The 19,480-nt window shown below is 40.7% G+C and overlaps 1 protein-coding gene and 1 pseudogene across 1 annotated transcript in view; one reads left to right on the forward strand and one right to left on the reverse strand.

Annotated features, from left to right (window-relative positions):
* LOC149186687 (uncharacterized) overlaps positions 1-19,480 on the reverse strand; it is a 105,259-nt gene that overhangs the window by 53,023 nt on the left and 32,756 nt on the right. The window lies entirely within an intron of this gene.
* On the forward strand, positions 17,619-19,402 carry LOC149186688 (dual specificity protein phosphatase PHS1-like; annotated as a pseudogene).

The raw sequence follows: 19,480 nt of genomic DNA on the forward strand, positions 1-19,480 counted from the left end.
CCTATACAATGTGGGATCCACCAAACTAGAATATGAAGCATGGAGCTTCTTCCAATTGGTGATCATAGGTGTAGACATCGGTCTACAGTGTGCCATGTGAAATCTACTCAACACATCCATAGTATACTGCCCTTGCCCCAGAAAGATATGCCCCTCCTCCTGCCACACCTCAAGCCCCAAAAAGTAATGCATCAGCCCAATGTTCTTCATCTCGAACTCCATAGCAAGATCCTCCTTGCAACCACTAATCAGTCTCTCTACCTCAATAATGAACAAGTCATCAACATACAACACAAGAATGAGTGGATCATCCCCTACAACAATGTAGTATAGGTTTGGATCTGCATCACTCTTCGTGAAACCCATCTGCTGCAAGTAAGTATCAATCCTTGAATACCAAGCTCTCGGAGCTTGCTTAAGTCCGTAGAGTGCTTGCCTCAACTGGCATACATGAGTCTCCTACCCAAGTACTACAAAGCCCTGTGGCTGCTCAACATACACCTCCTCCTCTATAACTCCGTTCAGAAATGTGGTCTTCACATCCATCTGATGGATCTGCCAACCCATTTTTGCAGCAATAGAAATAAGGGACCAGATAGAAGTGTACCGAGCTACGGGAGCGAAAGTCTCATCATAGTCAACTCCCTCTATCTGTGAGAACCCTCTAGCCACAAACCTCGCCTTGAATTTCTCAATGCTACCATCCACATCATGCTTGGTCTTGTAGAGCCACATAGAAGTCACAACTGACTTGCCCTCATGCCTAGGCACCACTTCCCAAACATTGTTCTTAATGATAGAGGCATACTCCTCCACCATAACTTCTCTCAATACCTCCTGGCTAACAGCCTCCTCATAGCTAGTAGGCTCAAAGTCAACAATGGCTACATAACTGCAAAACCGCTCAGGTGGCACACTCTCCCTGTTCACCCTCTTCAGAGGACCAACGAACTCTGCTTCCTTCAAGGTGTCTTGAAGCCACTTGGGCCTCCTCTTCCCTGAAGAAGCTTCCCCATAGGGAGCCTCATCCTCTGCTCCCCAGTCTGGTGAACCTGAAGGTCTGCCAACTGACCCTGGTGTGCCTGTACCGGCACCTGTCCTCGAAGAACCTGTACTGGCATCTGTGCCTGTGTCAGCTGAAGTGCCATGTGAACTCTGTACCAGTGGACTCCATAAAGAAGTGCTCGGTGAACTCGCCATTGGTGCCCCAGATGTCATTGATACTGAAGTACCTCTTGTACCAGTCGATCCAAGACCCTGAGGTCCTGCTCCCTGTACCTGACCTCCCCAGTGAGAAGAAGTTTGTGACTCTCTCTCATCATACTCATGTGATCTCCGATAGGCCCTCTCCTACTCGAACTTCACATCCCTCCTAATCACCACTCTCCGTTTAGAAGGACTGAAGATCCGATAGGCCTTCGAAGTCTCGTTGTAACCCATAAAGATACCCTTCTCTTCCATGGGTTCCAGCTTCGTCCTCTGCTCCTTGGAGATATAAGAATATGTGAGACATCCAAAGATACGAAAATGTGCTACATGAGGCTTCTCTCGAGAGAAAGCCCACTCTCAAATCATATTCCCCAATACTCTGTGAGGACCCCTGTTCTGAAGATAAACAATAGTATTGTAGGGCTCAACCCACAAAAACAAAGGCAACCCCTGATCATGAATCATTGCTCTAGCAGCCCCAACAATATCTCGGTTCTTCCTTTCAGACACCCCATTCTGCTGGGGGTTGTAAGGAACTGTGAACTCTCTCCTAATGCCCTCCTGTGCATAGAAGTCAAAAAACCCACCATCGGTGTACTCACCACCATTGTCTGACCACAAGACCCGAATCTTCCTACCTGTCTGTTTTCCACAAGAGATTTCAAATCTTTAAAGCGACTGAAGACCTCACCCTTGATCTTCAGGAAATATATCCAAGTCCTCCTAGAGTAGTCATCAATGAATATAACATAATACTCATAACCACCCAAAGACACATGAGACATACGGCCACTAACATCAATATGAATCAAGTCTAGTATACCTGTAGATCTGTTGTCGCTCGCTGGGAATGGGAACTTGGTGTACTTGCCCAAAGCACACCCTCTGCAGACCTCATAATGCTCGACACTGAAATCAGGAACTCCAGTAGTGATCTCCCTCAGTACTCTCAAAGCTCCATGATGCATATGCACCATCCTCCGGTGCCATAACTCACACAAGTCTCTACTGCTGGTGGTACTAGTGTGAGTGCTACCAGATGTGCTACTCACCAATGCCCATGCCGACTGAAAACTAAACTTGTATAGTTTCCCAGAGCGGACTCCAATCACTTTGGCCAAAGTGATGGAAGCTCCCCTGGGATGCATCAATACCTGCCCTCCTGAGAAAGTGACATCAAACCCCTTCTCCTCCATAGCAGACACTGAAATCAAGTTCTTCTTCATCCCCAGAACATACAAAACATCCATGACCTTCAAAGGAGGCAAAGACTCCCTCTCAAAGGTCACAGTCCCCACACCAACAACTCTCACAGTGCGGTCATCTCCTAGTACAATCTCAATATCAAGTGCCCTCTCTGCAAGCTCTGAAAAGAACTCTCGTGCACCTGTCATATGGCGGGAAGCCCCACTGTCTATGTACCACACATCAGATGATGTACTCCTACTAGATGTAGAAGTAATAAATGCAAAGTCCTGGTCAAACTGTGAAGCAAACTGCTCCACCTCTGTTGAAGCTATAATACCCTTCTTCCCCTTGTTCTTCCTCTCAGGACACGTAGCAGCATAGTGTCCCATCTTCTGACATGCCCAACATTTGACTTTGGACATATCTGTATCTTTCTTCTTCTTCTTCTCCTTTCCCTTAGCCCTATCTGATGAGGCCCCTTTCTTGTCCTTCCAACCGGCATAGTTGGATATTCCATCCAGTCTGTCCTCTATCCTTAAGATAATGACCATGACTGATGTCCAAAATTTACAAAACCAAGAAAATGGAGAAAGGAACTTTCCAGCACATCTTCTTGTCCCAAAAGTTCAGTCTGTGTGAAATTTCACCTTGTTGTCCCAAAAGTTCGGTCTGTGTGAAATTTCACCTTGTTGTCCCAAAATATCAGTTTGTTGTCCAAACCGAGTTTGTTGTCCCAAACTATTTTCTATTATTCAAACTGCAATTTTCAGCCTATAGCTCTGATACCATATTAAAATTTGATGACAAAATAAGTTTCCTGCAATCCCAACCCAGTTTTAATTTCACCTTATCACTCCCATTCAGTTAAATGCCCTTTTCCCATAAACATACATTCAACATATAGAATTATAGAAATGAAATTTTCAAATTAAAACACATGGGACTGTCAACACAGACTGAAAATAAATATGGACATAACCAGACCAGCAACACACATAAAAATACACAGATTTTTGGTCAACTTAGACCTAGGCAAAACCCCTTCAATCTTCTCCGAGAAAACTTGTTAGAGAGCTCTTCAATTTATTTATCTTTCAAGTTCAGGAAAAATACATTTGCAGACAAAACAAAACAGCAAAATACAACTTATCTCTTCAATCCAAAACTCCTTGAAAACCATGCCCACTTTGCCTCAATTTTCATGCCCACTTAAGCTGAAAATATGTATTGTACGGATACGACTGTACGGACTAAACTGTACAGATTCCATACCGTTGTACGAAATTTTTTTTCAAAAACTTCTCTCAAACAACGTGCAGCTCACAGCATTCAATGTTTTTCGTACTGTACCTTCTGTTGTCTTCTACGCCTTGATTTCATGCCCAAAAATCACTCCTTCAGCTTGCTCCAACAAATTTCTCCTTCATAACTTTTATCCAGCTCTAAGCCTCCTTTCTCCAATCTACTCATGAAAAATTAATGTAGTCTCTCTTTTCTTTTCCCCCTTGTGTTTCCCTAAATGACTTTTGGGCAACCCTAAGATCTAATGGCTCAAATTCATTTAGATCAAGGGATGAGAATAAATGTGCATTTAATTCTCACTTTCTATTTTTTAACTCACCCATTAAATAAAGTACCCACATTGTATTTTATGTCTAAAGTTACTTTTCACTTTATAATTTAACATTGACTTTACCACTTATGAAGTCACTTTCACTTTATTAAGTCACACTTAGGAAAAGAATCATTTTGGACACTTTTCCCTAGGTAGAGACTAACCCATGGGAAACCACTTGTCCAAGGTACATTAAAAATCAAAAGTTACAACACAAGGGGAGGTATCGTTAATCAAGCCTTCACTTGCTTCTTGTTGGCTTCCATCCCACAACCTACTCTAAAGACTGGTTCCAAAACAGTTAAGAGGAAGGTCTTACTTAGAATAGGCATATAACTAAAAATAACCAAGATTCTTGCATCACACCTAGGTCTTAGGATTTGCATAGCATATAGGTTAGTGAAGCATCTAAGCAGCGATTGTCCATCCGGTTACTTGGTCTCTAATTGATAATAAGCAAGAAGTTGACTCCATAAGGCACTAGTCTCACATTTGAATTTAATTTAATCCTTAAACCTTGCTTAAATTAACCAAGTAGCTAGGCCACTGAATCGTGTCTCCCAGACTCATTGGTTGCCAACTTGTCCTTCGTCTTCACATTACCATAGGGACTACCCCCCATAGCTTGTTATGAACAGAGAGGTCGGGAATCAAAGTGACAGCCCCCGGCCTGATTTGTTGTCGCAGTGCCTGTACAATCTGAGCGACAACATAGTGAACACCTGAACCAATATATAGTTGAGTCAAGGCATCTACATTGGATTGCAATAAAGCATATGTTGAGGTACCTATGTGGTACAATTGGATATGGTCTAAGATATGTATTAAGTTGTGAAGTGAGGTTACAAGGACATACAAATTCAGATTGGGTCAGGGCTCGGGAGGACAAAGGACAAAAAGAGCACCTCAAGGTGTTGCTTCAGTTTGGGATCAGTTATGATATCCTGGTTTAGTAGGAAGCAAGTTATTGTCACACTCAGTACAACGGAGGCAGAATATGTTGCAGCTAGTGTTGAATGCCAAGAAGCAGTGTGGCTTCAAAAGTTATTTGCAAGGCTATTTGATCAGGATCTTGAGATGACCTTGATATTTTGTGATAATCAATGTTGTGTTAAGCTGTCAGAAAAATCCAATTTGTCATGACAGGTCAAAGCACATTGAAATTAAGTATCACTTCATACGAGATATGGTGTAAAGATTAGTGAAGCTCCAGTACATATCCACAGACAAGCAAATTGTAGACATTCTCACCAAGCCTTTGTGTAGAGCGAAGTTTGCATACTTTAGAAACAAGCTTGGCATGATGCAGAATGTCGCCCACGTTGAGAGGGAGTGTTGATGTCTTTGCAAGAACGAGCATACCATCTCCTAAGAAACCATGTTGATTTGGCTGGGTCATGTTGATTTGATGAGAAGAGATGTATACATTCACCTGAGAATCCATGAAAGACTTTGGCTAGGTCATGCTAATTTCACCAGGGGTGTATGGCCCAGGGCAATTGCAGGCTTGGACAAATCTTCCCCTGAGAAGCTATGAAGGACTTGTGGTTGCGTCATGCTAATTTGACTAGAGGAGATTGTTGTAATTCACTTGAGAATCTATAAAGGACTTTGGTTGGGCCATGCTGATTTGGCTGAGGGTGAATGGTCTAGGGGAAAATCCTCTCCTGAAAAGCTGTGAAGGACTATGGCTGGCTCATGTTAATTTGACCAAAGGAGATTGATATATTTACCTAAGAAGCCATAAAGGACTTTGGTTTGGCCATGCTGAATTGGCCAAGGGTAAATGGCCCAAAATACTCACATTGCCTACCCCAAGATGGAGTGATCTATAGACGTGCATGTGAGGATACTCGCATTGCCTACTCGAGGATGGAGTGATCTACATACGTGCATGTGAAAAGACACTATATCAACATAGCAAGCTCATGAACTTCTCTTGTGGAGGAGAAATTTCAGCTAAGGAGCTATGAAAATTAAAATAAAATTTGATTTTTGGAGCATTAAGTCGGCCCAGCTCATGAAGGGGTGTGTCCCTTGGGTTATTTCACCCCCATTCAACAAGTATAAATATATGATGTGATGCATCATTCTTTCGTCAACAAAAAGCAAGCCTGAGATCTGTTTTCAGAAGTTATCTTTTCTACTTTTATCTCTCTCTCTCTTGGCCACACATGTGGAGAAAGAAGACCATGTTTATTAATTGTTTGACCGAGTGATTTGACTAGGCATTGACCGCAAAATAGGTTGACTTTGACCGCAAAACAGGGCAGAGTTGACTGCAAATGTTGAACACAGTGCATTAACTGTATGGCTGAGTTTGACTAGGCCAAAGTTTGACTACAGATTTAACTTCTGGCTGGTTTGACCAGCATTGACTTGCTCAAGTTTTTGACCAAGTTTGACTGGTATTTAACTTGGATTATTGGTACATATTTCTAAACAAATTGTTGATTTGTAAATCTTGCTAAAGAATAATTTCTCCTAAAGAAAAGTTGTTGGGTTTTCTCCCAAGGTTGGGTTTCCCAGGGTAAAAATTAATGTTGATATTTTTCTAAAGTGTAACAGCTCAATGATATCAGTGGTGGCATAAGAATACTGTGTGAAAATCATTAGAAAGTAATTATCTAGCAGAAAATAGTATTCTACTAAGCATCTTGTAGAAAAATTAACAAAAAACCTTGTCAAGGGAAATGGTAGATGGTCAAGAAGTTATTATTGAAACAACTTGGCAGTTGTGAAGTTGTATATAAAGAGAACATTATTCTCAAATTTTAGTCTTCGTGTAACAGAGAAGACCTTGATTTGCCACCTTGTGAAATAGATGCTTTTAGAACCTTCCCAACTCGTGTTTCCATCATATTGGATCAACAAATGAATAAAAAGTAAATTTAGGGATTTCTTCTTCTCCCATTTAAGGACAAATTTCTAACGTAATCTCCAATGATTTGTATGAAGTTTGAACAAAGTACATTACACAAATAAATTAAAAAAATTGAAAAGAAAGTACGTTGATTTATATTGGCATGCTATGTAGATTTTTACTAAGTGGCACTGGCACAGATATAGATATGGTGTCTGAAACAAAAATGGAAAAAATTTAGAAAATATGGATAGAATGCACTTGGAAAAAAATAAATATATATATCAGAAGGACCCCACTAAATTTGTCAAGAGCACCTAGGAGCTACTGTAAAGGTAAGGATAGTTGCTAAAGGTTACAGTACCCAAGATTCTCTTCAGGAAACCTCCCAAGAGTTCATTGTAATTATAAAAGGACGCCAAGGCCTCATTTAGATGATTCCTACCGACCCGAGTGGGTGACCCCTAGGAGAATTTTTTTCTCCTATTTGTTCAGCTTGATAGCCAGTAGCCCTATGATGATCTACAGATAGCTATGCCTCAAAACCTATGTTGCACAGGGACCCGTCCCCCCCCCCCCCAAATACTCACGTACCCTGCGTCCCCACGTTCCGGGGACTTTTGGACCCTTAGGAAACGTCCCCAAACTGTTGGGGACTCCATTGGGGACTTGGGGACTTGCTAGTCGTCCCCAAGACGTTCCGAACAGATTTCAAGGATGTTCTGGACAGATTTCAGGGATGTTTTTGGCAGATTTCAAGGGTTTTCTGGGCAGATTTCAGGGATGTTTTAGGAAGTTTTAGGTATAATCCAAGCACAAAGCTTCAATTTTGACAATCATGGACATTGGGGATTGAACAATATGATCATTTTTCCCATTCATTTTTTTTGGAATGCATTAAGTCTAAATTTTTTGTACAAGTTGCAGCTCAAAACATGGGTTTTGTATGATGGGTTTCATTTTGGATTTCTAGTGATTTAGATATTGGATTTTCAATGGTAGAATTACAAAAAGCACCCTCCATGTCAAGAAAACAGAAAATACAAGGTTTTAAAAAGGATGATCCTTGTGGTTATTTTTCTTGTTCTTTCTTAGGATCATCTCAACTTTTACATATTGTATGTGGGTTTCGAGGACTCATTCAAGTTCAGTGCTTCCATCATCCCAAAATTTACCTATATATTATTTTCCTAAGGTAGTGCTTGCATATCATAATTTAGAAAAGGAAAAAATACCATTTGTATGCATGTTTCAGCCCAATTTTAGGGCTGTTGCCTAAGTTTTGGTAGTTGTTTTGTGCATTTTCAGTCATTGAAACTTGCTAAAATCTCATCACTTGTTTACTCCTTAAAATAGCCTTTTGAAAGTTTATTGCATATCATATTTTTGGAGCTGTTTTCATATTGCTCTTATAAATTTGCATGCTGTAAAATTGTCTTCATCTAAAACCCTACTTTATAACAGCTATCTTTAAATTGAATGATGGTATATGTTTGGAGACTATTTGAGCATTTTCAGGACTTATCTTAACCCTTTAGACTTAGCCATAGGTTCTTTGAATTTGTCATCTCTTGTTCACCCTGAAGCCTTCTTTATTGAATATGTTCCTAGGAAGGTATTTAGCCTAGGATTTATTCAATTATTTAATCTCTAAGGCCTGTTGGTGTAGCCTCCCTAATGGGGATAACATCCATCCATAAAACAGCAAGAGAACAGCCACTAAGGTCACATTGATGGCTGATCTCATTGTTGCCGACAACCTAGTGAGGTTTTACATCAAGCCACTATATTTTGCAGTAACAATCAGATCGAGTTAGAGTGATGAAGTGAGAAGGACCTTGCTTCCGACATTTGTAAACTTCTTATTGAGATGAATATTTGAAGCTAAGGCTAAAGTCTGAGAATGGTTCATGTGAAAATTTCAAGCCATGTGTGACTAATGTCCCTGTGATCTCAATCAAACAAGTAGATTGCTAAATTTAATTAATGCCAAAATTAAATTTTAGACCATAGCATCGATAACAAAATATCTTGAAATTAAATAGCAAAGCATAAAAATAGTTTCACACATACATAAGCAATTACTCCTTCAAAACAGATTTTCATTTTCTCAATGAACTTGCAAGGAAACCTCCACAAGCTGCTAGGGAAAAAAATGCAGAGATACCAAAAAAACACCCTGAACTAAGCTTGTGCAGCTTGCTTGAGAAAGTACACTGAAAAAACCAGAAACAGCATAAAACTGCTGTATGGCCTGCTGGAAAGCCTGCACAGCCTGTTTATATGATTTTATGGAACTGCTCCATACATCTGTACAGAACTGTGCAGCACCTGTACAGACTGCTGCATGCTGTCGAGATTTGCCTCAGCTGAATCCCTGCTCTCTCTCGGTCACACAACTGCTCAAGCATGAGTATGTGTGAAAACCTCTACCTTGACCTCTCCTTATACTTTTAGCTGAGAATCTATTTTGAAATTACTCCTAGTCTAAGTCATGCAATGAGATACATTTTTTAGACTCATATGCTAAATATAAGACTTCACTTTTTTCACTACAGTAAATTACAAAATACAATTACTTTATTTTTTAATAGAACTACTTTCCAATAATGTCTCAAACTACCTCTCGCACATTCACACCAAACCTGTGCAGAAATTGCTGCCCAAGCTATAATTCTCAACAATTTGCATTTCTACATGTTGCAAAGTTCATAGTATGAAAGCCAAAATACTTCAATCTTGTATTGTTCATTCTAAGTTGGTAGGAAACATGAATTGGAACTTATCGAGCACACCTCTCTCAGAACAATAGATTTCAGATCTGCACATCATCATACTCGCCATAAAACATTCTGCTTCATTTAAGTTTTCAATATTATTTTCAATTATGTATTTTATTTCTATTGTGTGTTTGCATAAATATACAAGATCTATCTATGTCAAGGAACACAACATTCCTGAGGTTATCTTTTCATAGCAAAATTACTCTCTAGACTTCTGGTGTGACTTGTGGATCCATCCCAGAGAGCTGGTATATTTAGGGATCAGATAATAACAGAAAGATAAAGAGATTATTATCCAGCCCGAGGGGTGTAAGGTTCTAACTTCTCTAAGTCAAGCTTTTGACAAACTCAACCCTTGTCGTTTGGCTGCAGTTCGGTGAGCTGCCAGAGGCGTGGAGGACATCCTCACATCCACTCTATATGTGATACATGTGAGCCAGTGCAAGCCTGATCCAACTCACCGGAAAGCATGAAAACCCTAGGAGAAATTCGTCTAGTCTACATTTTTCATACTAGTCAAGTGAATTGTGGTTGAGAAATAATCATATCTATCTGATATGGATATTTTGATCTGGTCAGTATAAGCTCAGTAACAGTACTTGAAGGTCAGAATGATCTGTACATACTACGTAGGCACGATAAGTCTAATAATTCCTTGACCAAGATTTCCTGAGTCGTGATCTGCTTATCCAACCCACAGCATCAACATCATGAAGCATTTCTACAATGTCCTTGCAATGGCTCACTTGGATATGAATCTGTTTGGTTGCTAAAACTCCAAGACACATTTGGCAGAAACTCTGCCCTTCCCTCTCAACTAAAGAATATTCTCAGCATGTGTAAAGAAAAAAATGCCATCATTGATAGCCAAGGCAAATTTGCATTTCCAAAAACCCTTATTAAAGAATTATATAATGAAAATAACTCCAAAGATGTATTCAAAATTGCTATCAAAGAATCTAAGGTAGAAATTGTTACGGTAGGATCAGGCATTGCTAATGTTCTGCCATTGATAACAGAGCAACAAAGTCAAAAATGGGTATCAAAAGGATAGAAGTATGTAAATATATCTCAGCTTGAAATTTTTTTATTAAATCCTTTATTTGCTCATGAACTAGTAGGAGAATACCTTATCAGTTTTCTTGATGTCGCTCACCCAGACTGGCATGAAGTTTGTACATGCCAGTTCCAAGGTACATTAGAGATGCATACTGTACTGTCCAATTAAATTATAAAATGGCCTTGGCAGATGAAATCACTCCACAAAGAATGGTCATGTGTGTCAAATTAAAAGGAGTGAGACTTCTTCCCATGGTATCTTATATGTCAATTAGTGGCAGAGCCATATTTAAGTTGCATAATACTTTCCTCCCAAATGTCAACTTGCCTCAAGGGATCAGGTTCTCAGTAATAGGACAAAAATTAATTTCATTTGAGAGAGCAACAAATATATAGGGATATATTGCTGACAACATCACTGCAATCAAAGAATATATTGACATCGAAAATTCTGATCACTTCACGATAAAAAAATAAAAAGGCTAAAAGCCCATCGGGGACAGATTGTCACAAATGCAATGGCCCACAAATAGAAAATTGACTGCAATAGAATTCATGCCATATATTGACCAAATCCAGCCCCCTCTTCAACCCAGAAAAGAAGAAGAAGAAATCCCCGAGACATCTTCCAGAAATGAAAATCAAAGGTCCCTCTCCTGAATTCGATATCTCTGTAGCAGAGGTTAGATCAGAAAAACCTTGGGGAACACCTTACTGGCGAGCTATGCAGTTGGGAGAAGAGAAAAATTTAGATGACTAGAAATCCAATATCAACGTGTTATTTGAGTCCAAGGAGAAGGACAACTGTCTCTTGAACAGAAACAAGGAAATTGGCAAGGCAGATGGGTGCACAGCCTAAAGTTTATCAAATAATAAGACAAAACAGAATACAAGATGTCAGTGCATCCATGATAATTACTTCCTTGATAGAGCTAAAAGCCAGGTCCAGCAGAATAGAATGTCGAAGACAGATGAAATAGATGCAAATGTAAAGGATATGTATTCTGATGTCAAAAATGTGTAGTTTCTGAATTCAGGCTTCTATGTTCCATGGACCATAATGAATTAAGAAAAATCTTCCAATAGAAATCAAATAAGAGAAATTTTTGGCCTAAGCGTTTCTAACCAACAAGTGATTCATCATCAGGGCCAGATGTAGAAATCACATAAGAGAAATTTTTGGCTAACGCGTTTCGAACCAATAAGTGTGGTTCACCCGAAAGACTTTTCTTAATATGTAGTGTTATGATTCATTCATGAATCATGATAAAACAAATTCAAATGTGAGATGCTTCCAACCAAATCAGAATAGATCAGTTTGCTACACTCAAGGAAATAAGACAAATGAAAAGATAAAGATATAGTCTGAGGAACATTCCAAAGGTAGACTCATTCCTCAGCTTTTGCAAAGTTGAGGATGCTACTGGAGAAAATCACACACCAAAGTCAGAGACGCCAGCCTAAATTTTTTCTAAATCGACATCTAGATTTTGACAAACTACCTGATACAAGGGCATCCTTGGGTTAATGCAATTAGCATCAACTATTTATTTTTTAATTTGTATTGCTTAATTACTTAGCTTGGTAAAAAAATGAGGAGGACGCATGCTACAGAAATGCTAAAAGACAAATATCTAGGAGCTAAATGTTGAAATTTCTAAGTATTACCTGTTAGAAATTTTATCTGTATTCTCTGGTTTATTTCTCCTACTGTTAATTATGAACAAGTTATTTAATCATGTAAATACTGAAATAAACACAATACAGTCTCTACCATCTACAGATCAATAGTTGAAAGAAATAGCAAACACACAATTGACACTGTTATTTTTGGACAACTCATCCCCGGAAAAACCCAACTTGGGAAAACAGGTGCAGTAATTCTAAGGGTTATTTTATTATGCAGTCTTTCTGAGTACAACTGGGTGCCAAACTGGCTCACCTGACAGAGAAAATAATCCGGCAGTAATACCTCTCTATTCGGAAGCAGATATTTGGAAAGTTTGCCCCATGAAACCCTCTCCAGCACAATCTGAAGCTCAGCGTCAGCCCACCTGGCCTCTGCGTCAACCCTCTGAGGCTCTGCGCAGCCTCTACGGCCCTCTGCATCACTCCTGCAGCCTCTGCGTGGATGACGTAGGCCCTTCTACCTCTGTGTTAGCCCCTTCTAGCCTCTGCGTGGCTCCCTCTAGCTTAGCGTCTGCCTCTCTCTGCTTCTGCGTTGGTCTCTCGGCACTATCTCTACCTCTCTATCTCGTATTCACTACCCCTCACTACAACTGATCACTGATTCGACTTCTCTGAGCAAACTATGCGCTAGAGAATCGAATGACTGATCACTCTAGTGTATCTTCCAACTGACCCTCAAGCCTCCTCTTATACTTTTCCTATTGGTCCTTCAACGGCTGAGATTACATCTCTAATCAACGGCTAAGATTAGATTTGGCTTGATCCATGTCATTTGGAACCTTCTAACCCGGTTTTATATTAATACCCATTAATATTTTATTTTTCCTAAGTTTAGACTTAGGAACTCCATTAAAAATATTAATTATTTTAATATCTCCTTAACCAGGTAGAATCTGCCCAAACCATTTCTAGGTCTTGGAGATCTCATGCGCTTTAGCCTCTCCACCAATTTTCATAGCTAGAGCACATCCGATGCTACCCCAAATCAACACTCCCTCTTAGTGAGGAATGTGCTCTAGTAATACTCCACACTGAGCATCACTCTGATTATACGGCACCGGTACCTGTGTTGATGCTAGGCCTCCCCGCCCAACATCCTCTGCACTACTGCATCCTGTACTGCTACCCATGGCCCTACCACTACCACTGTTGCATCCGTACAACAGCTCCCTCTACATCCGTGTTGTTGCTGGTCCTTTCTCCCAACACTGCATCTGCACTGCAACCCCCTCTCATCATGCTGCATCATGCTACTGCACTACAACTCAGTTACTAAGAAGTAAGTAACTGATCCACCCAACTACTAACATCCCTGTCAAGCTAGAAACGCTCCCGATGTTGAAGCTCTCTCTGTCACTATCTCGTGCTCCCTCTACTGCCTCTGCGCTGCTGCAACAACTCCCTGCCTCTCGCACCACTGCAAACCTCTCTGCACTACTCGAGACTACTGCACTGTAGCACTCTCTGCCGCTTCATCCGCATCTGTTTCTACCGCCATCCTGCTACTTCTCACTTCGGGGCTCCCATAGCAAATGATCCAAGAGTTTGGTTACCTCAAGGATCCTGCCCCTCATCGCCTGTAGTCCTCCTGACTACAGCTCGATGTCTCCCCACCTCCTCTAGAGGTACATGAGCACTCATGGCACAATCGTCATCCTCCTCTAGCTCCTTTTCTGCCTTCGCTGGTGCTGCCTTGGAGTCAAACGCCTCTCCCTTAGTCTTCTTCCTCAAACACTGGTTCGCATAATGCCCCAGTTCCCCACAGTTGAAGCACTTTATCTTGGAGAGGTCCTTTTTCTTCCTCTTCTCCTGCTTCCCAGCAGGTGTCAGAGCTGCATCCTCTTCCTCCTCTTTCTTGATCCGTTTGATCTCTTCTTGGCAAAGAGTTGCCCACAATTCTTCCCAAACTAGAAGATTCGCCCTACCCAGAATGCTCTGGACAAATGTCTTCCACTCCTCGAACTCTATGTTCAGGCGGTCCTCACCATCAACTCCTGAACTGGCATGGCCCCTATGGAAGTCAGTTGGTCTCGGATCTCCTTCAATCTATCGAAGAAATGATCTATCTGCTCCCCCTTTTGCATTTGGTATGACAGCAGTTGATTCTCTAGTAGCATCTTCCACTACACGGAAGTACGCTGGTACAATGTCTTCAAGGTGTCCCACATTTCCTTTGTCGTCTCCTTCTTGGCAATAAGCTAGACCACATGATCCTTAACCCCATCAAGGATGATACATTTCACCTTGGCCATTGCTTCCTCATACTTTTCATTGTCAGTTAGGTCAACTGGGATAGCCATTGTTCTCAAGGAAAAAGCCTTGATGCGATGTCTGTCTAGAATGGACAAGATCCTGGCCTTCCAGACGACAAAGTTGGATGCCCGTCCAGCCTGTCCTGATCCCTCAGTGCATTCATGGCCATCTCTTTGCTCTTCCTTTCAACTCCTCCGAGTCTTTAATTCCCTCTGGAAGTTCTCTCTTCGACTCCCTATGAGTCACTACTTCCCTCCTAGAAATTCTCTGCTAGACTCCCTTTGAGTCACTATTTCCCTCCTGGAAGTTCTCTGTTAGACTCCCTCTAAGTCTTGATTTCCCTCCTAGAAACTCACCTACCGACCGTCGAGTCGCATCTCTCCGATCTCCTATGCACCTACAACACGGATCTGGATTTCTTGGCTAGAAATCCGCCTAGGTAGTGACTCCCTCTACCTTGGTTTTGCCCCGTTAGGTACTGTTCTGTCTCGACACCAACAACAGCCCACTAGCTTCACTCCCCACAATCTGCCCACAGCTTCCTACGCCCTAGAAACTGAAGCACTAAGCTTCTAGGCTCTGCGCAATCCCAACACTCGCTGAAATCCTCCCCTAAGCAATTGCGTCAACCCTCCTGGTCTCTACATGGCTCTTCATGAGCTTTTTCTTCCCTCTTCAGCCTCTGCGCTGGCCTTTCTCTAGCTCGAACCGATGACGCAATCCCTCTGCGTCAACCCTTCTCCGCTGCTTTTTGCTATGAACAACTTATGTCACTCAGGACAGTTGTTTCTGCTGCAAATGCTCTGATTCAATTGGTGCCTTCAACTATCCTGTGATCTGCAACCACCCTCTAATACCATGTTGAAATTTCTAAGTATTACCTGTTAGAAATTTTATCTGTATTCTCTCGTTTATTTCTCCTACTTGTTAATTACAAACAAGTTATTTAATCATGTAAATACTGAAATAAACACAATACAGTCTCAACCATCTACAGATCAACAGCTGAAAGAAATAGCAAACACACAAGTGACACCGTTATTTTTGAACAACTCGTCCCCCGGAAAACCCCAACTTGGGAAAACTGGTGCAGCAATTCTGAGGGTTATTTTATTATGTAGTCTTTCTGAGTACAACTGGGTGCCAAACTAGCTCACCGGACAAAGAAAATAATTCGGCAGTAATATCTCTCTATTCGAAAGCAGATATTTGGAAAGTTGGCCCCACGAAACCCTCTCCAGCACAATTTGAAGCTCAGTGTCAGCCCAAAACTCACTGTGTCAACCCTCTGAGGCTCTGCACAGCCTCTACAGCCCTCTGCATCACTCATGCAGCCTCTGCGTGGATGACGCAGGCCCTTCTAGCCTCTGCGCAATCCCTTCTACTTCTGCGTGGCTCCCTCTGGCTCAGTTTCTACCTCTCTTTGCTTTTGCGTTGGTCTCTCGGCACTATCTCTACCTCTCTATCTCATACTCACTGCCCCTCACTGCAACTGATCACTGATTCGACTTCTCTTAGCAAACCCTGCTCTAGAGAATCAAATGATTGATCACTCTGGTGTATCTTCCAACTGACCCTCAAGCCTCCTCTTATACTTCTCCTGTTAGTCCCTCAACGGACGAGATTACATCTCTAATCAACGGCTAAGATTAGATTTGGTTTGATCCATGTCATTTGGAACCTTTTAACCCAATTTTATATTAATACCCATTAATATGTTATTTTTCCTAAGTTTAGGCTTAGGAACTCCATTAAACATATTAATTACTTTAATATCTCCTTAACCGGGTAGAATCTGCCCAAACCATTTCTGGGTCTTGGAGATCTCATGTGCTTTAGCCTCTCCACCAATTTTCATGGCTAGAGCACATCCGATGCTACCCCAAATCAACACTAAATTGAAACATTCACCACCAAAAGCTACCCTAGGCATTCGCAGAGACAACGCATGAGGAGGTGAAGAGTTACAAAGACTGTTGACCTGCAATGTGAATTGAACAGCCTGGAAGCAAATTATAAACCTGTTGAATCAACAAAAAAGAAGAGTTCTAGAAGTTTGCAACAAGAGGAGAGAAGTCTAAACTCCAAATATGCATAGAGAAGAACGAATATCAGCTTGTGCTCAAGGAAGCCTAAGATTGTCTACGATTCTGATCACATTGCTCTGAATATTGTGAATCATGGAGAGACTAAAACCTCTAGGTTTTAATCCACTTGCTGAATTGACATATTCTGCAACAAAGAGTTGGATTTTATCTATTTCCTATTATTTACATTGTTAATTCTATCAAATTAGTTCTATAGCATTTGCTCACTATGATTGCTTAAGTAAGCTACTCCCATAGTTGTTGCACTCAAATAGTGTCACAATTTTGTAGTGAGTTACAGAATTATAGAAAATATTTGGTGCATCAAGTGGTATCAAAGCAAAGTTCAGCTCTGGTTGAGAATTTGCAGAAGTATCAAAATTAATTCTCTCTTGCTAGTTGGGTTCCATGAGATCAATTCCTGTGCAAGTGTGGTAGCAAGGAGCCTGAGAGAGAGTCATTTGTTCTCTTTTCTATTGAGAGACGAGCAATGAGAGGAAGTGTCAAAAGAAAGGCTTGTGAATGGTAGTCTCGTTGAAGACTACAAGGAAATTCCTAAGGATGTCGCCACGAAGAGATGTTAGCAACCAGGAATTGGAGGAATTGAGAAGGAGAATTGAAGAATTAGAAACCAGACAAGACAAATTGGATAGAATTAACAATGTAAATATTGGGTTTCATAGTTATAGAAGGGTCAGCATGTCACTGTGACAGAGTACTGTTTGTTGAATTTTCAGATCAGCAACTTCAGAGATCAAGTATTATGCATATGGTGCAGATGGGTGCATCTCATGTATTATTGGAAAGACCTTGGTTGTTTGATAGGAAGGTGCTGCATGATGGTAGTGAAAATACCTATCAATTCAGTGAGGATGGACATTGGACAGAATTATAGGCTAGAGCAAATGGCAAAAGAGGAGACAACGACAATGGACAATAGTGATGCAGGGTGTAATGGCGACAAAAGTGGTCATGTAATGTTGTGCTCAACCAAAGAATTTCTGAAGGAAGAAAGACGGGCAAAATTCTGTTTGGGCATAATGCCAAAGAAGTTACAAGAAGATAAGGAAAATAGTTATGTGCATATCGATACTCAACAATTGTTAGATGAGTTTGCAGAGATTGTTGCTGATGATATGCCAAAGGGAACACCTCCCGTGAGAAGTATTTCACATTAGGTTGATTTAATTCAAAGAGTAAGTCTACCTAATGAGGCTTCTTACTAAATGACTCCTACAGATTCAGAAAGCAAAGAAATATATAGGCAGGTGCAACAATTACTGAACAGGGGATTGATTCAAGAAAATTTAAGTCCTTGTGTTGTCCCAACAGTTTTGACACCAAAGAAGAGTGATTAATGACTAATGTGCACTGATTCAAGTACTATTAACAAGATTACTATCAATTATTGGTTTCCCTTGCCAAGAATGGAAGACCGTATGGATTGCTTGCATGGAGCAAAGCACTTTTCAGAAATAGATTTGAAGAGTGGATACCATCAGATTCAAACAAGGGAAGGTGATGAATGGAAGATAGCATTCAGGAGAAAGGAAGCAATATTTTCAAATATGACCCTACGAAAAGGGCATTTAAATATGACAGTGATATAGGGAAGGTGACAATGATATAGGAAGCGATATAGGGAAGGTGACCCTATGAATGTGAAGCGATATTTTTATATGTTATACAAGTTAGCCTTATATGCATCTATTCAAGAGTTACGACCTGTTACCCCTCCTTCCAGCAGGGGTGCCTATAGTAATTTTTTTTACTTGCTTTTAGATGAACAGGGCTGGATATGAACAGGAACCAGTAGCACCTTTTCTGTAGGTACATGGTTGCACATGGTTGGAAAGTTCATTTGCATTTAATACTCAAGAAGCTGCTCAAAAGACTGCTGCAGTTCTTGGCCAGCTGTTGGTTCTAGATTTAGTTGCCCAAAATGAAGACCACTTTGCCTTGTCATCAGCTTGGATCGCATGGGAATCTGACAAATCTTTTATTCACAGAACTTTCATTTATAAATGTGGATGTCTGATTACATGAGAAATCTGAATGTATTCCCCAAAGAAACAGAGGAATTGCACTTTCTCATAGAAAAGGGAGATTTTACTCAGTGGATGGAAGGTCTCATTTTATTAAACTAGGTCTTGTGTCTCACATTTCTGACACATCTGATTGGTATGGTTCTGTGGGGATATTTATGCAAAAGTAGAGGGTGGGGCACTGAAAAATTATATCAGTGACTTTTATGTTGTGGCAATTGATTCTGGAGTTCCATAGCGGCTTTCTGCTGATAAATTGCAATATCCAAAGTAGGTGGGGCTTCTTCCAAATAGTACCGAATTTTCAACAAATTTGCTTTATGAAATATCTGGGAGAGACTTGGCTTTCAAAATTCAGGTGAAACTGCAGAAAATTTAGATTCTTGTTCTATGGAAAGTGTTGACCATGTTGTTCAGGAGATGGTTTTCGTGGTGCTCTGAGGGAAAGTCAAAGCTAACATGTTTTATTACTAAAATTTTACCAGAAGGATGCATTGTTTATCAGAAAATCCCACTGGGTGATGAAGATAAGGAAGATTCTGGGGCTGTTGAATCCTGTTCAACTCTCACTTAGAAGTAGTTGTCAAACTCCAGCTCTGTATAAAAATTAATGACACCTGAGGCCAGTGAAGAAACTGAAGATGTTCCATTGAATGAGGTTGGTAATGCTTGGGATCTCTCAGGAAAGC

Source organism: Pinus tabuliformis, chromosome 3_1 (genome assembly GCF_031772625.1).
Source record: "Pinus tabuliformis cultivar Carrire ecotype Pingquan chromosome 3_1, CPIR1, whole genome shotgun sequence".
Taxonomy (NCBI): Eukaryota; Viridiplantae; Streptophyta; class Pinopsida; order Pinales; family Pinaceae; genus Pinus; species Pinus tabuliformis.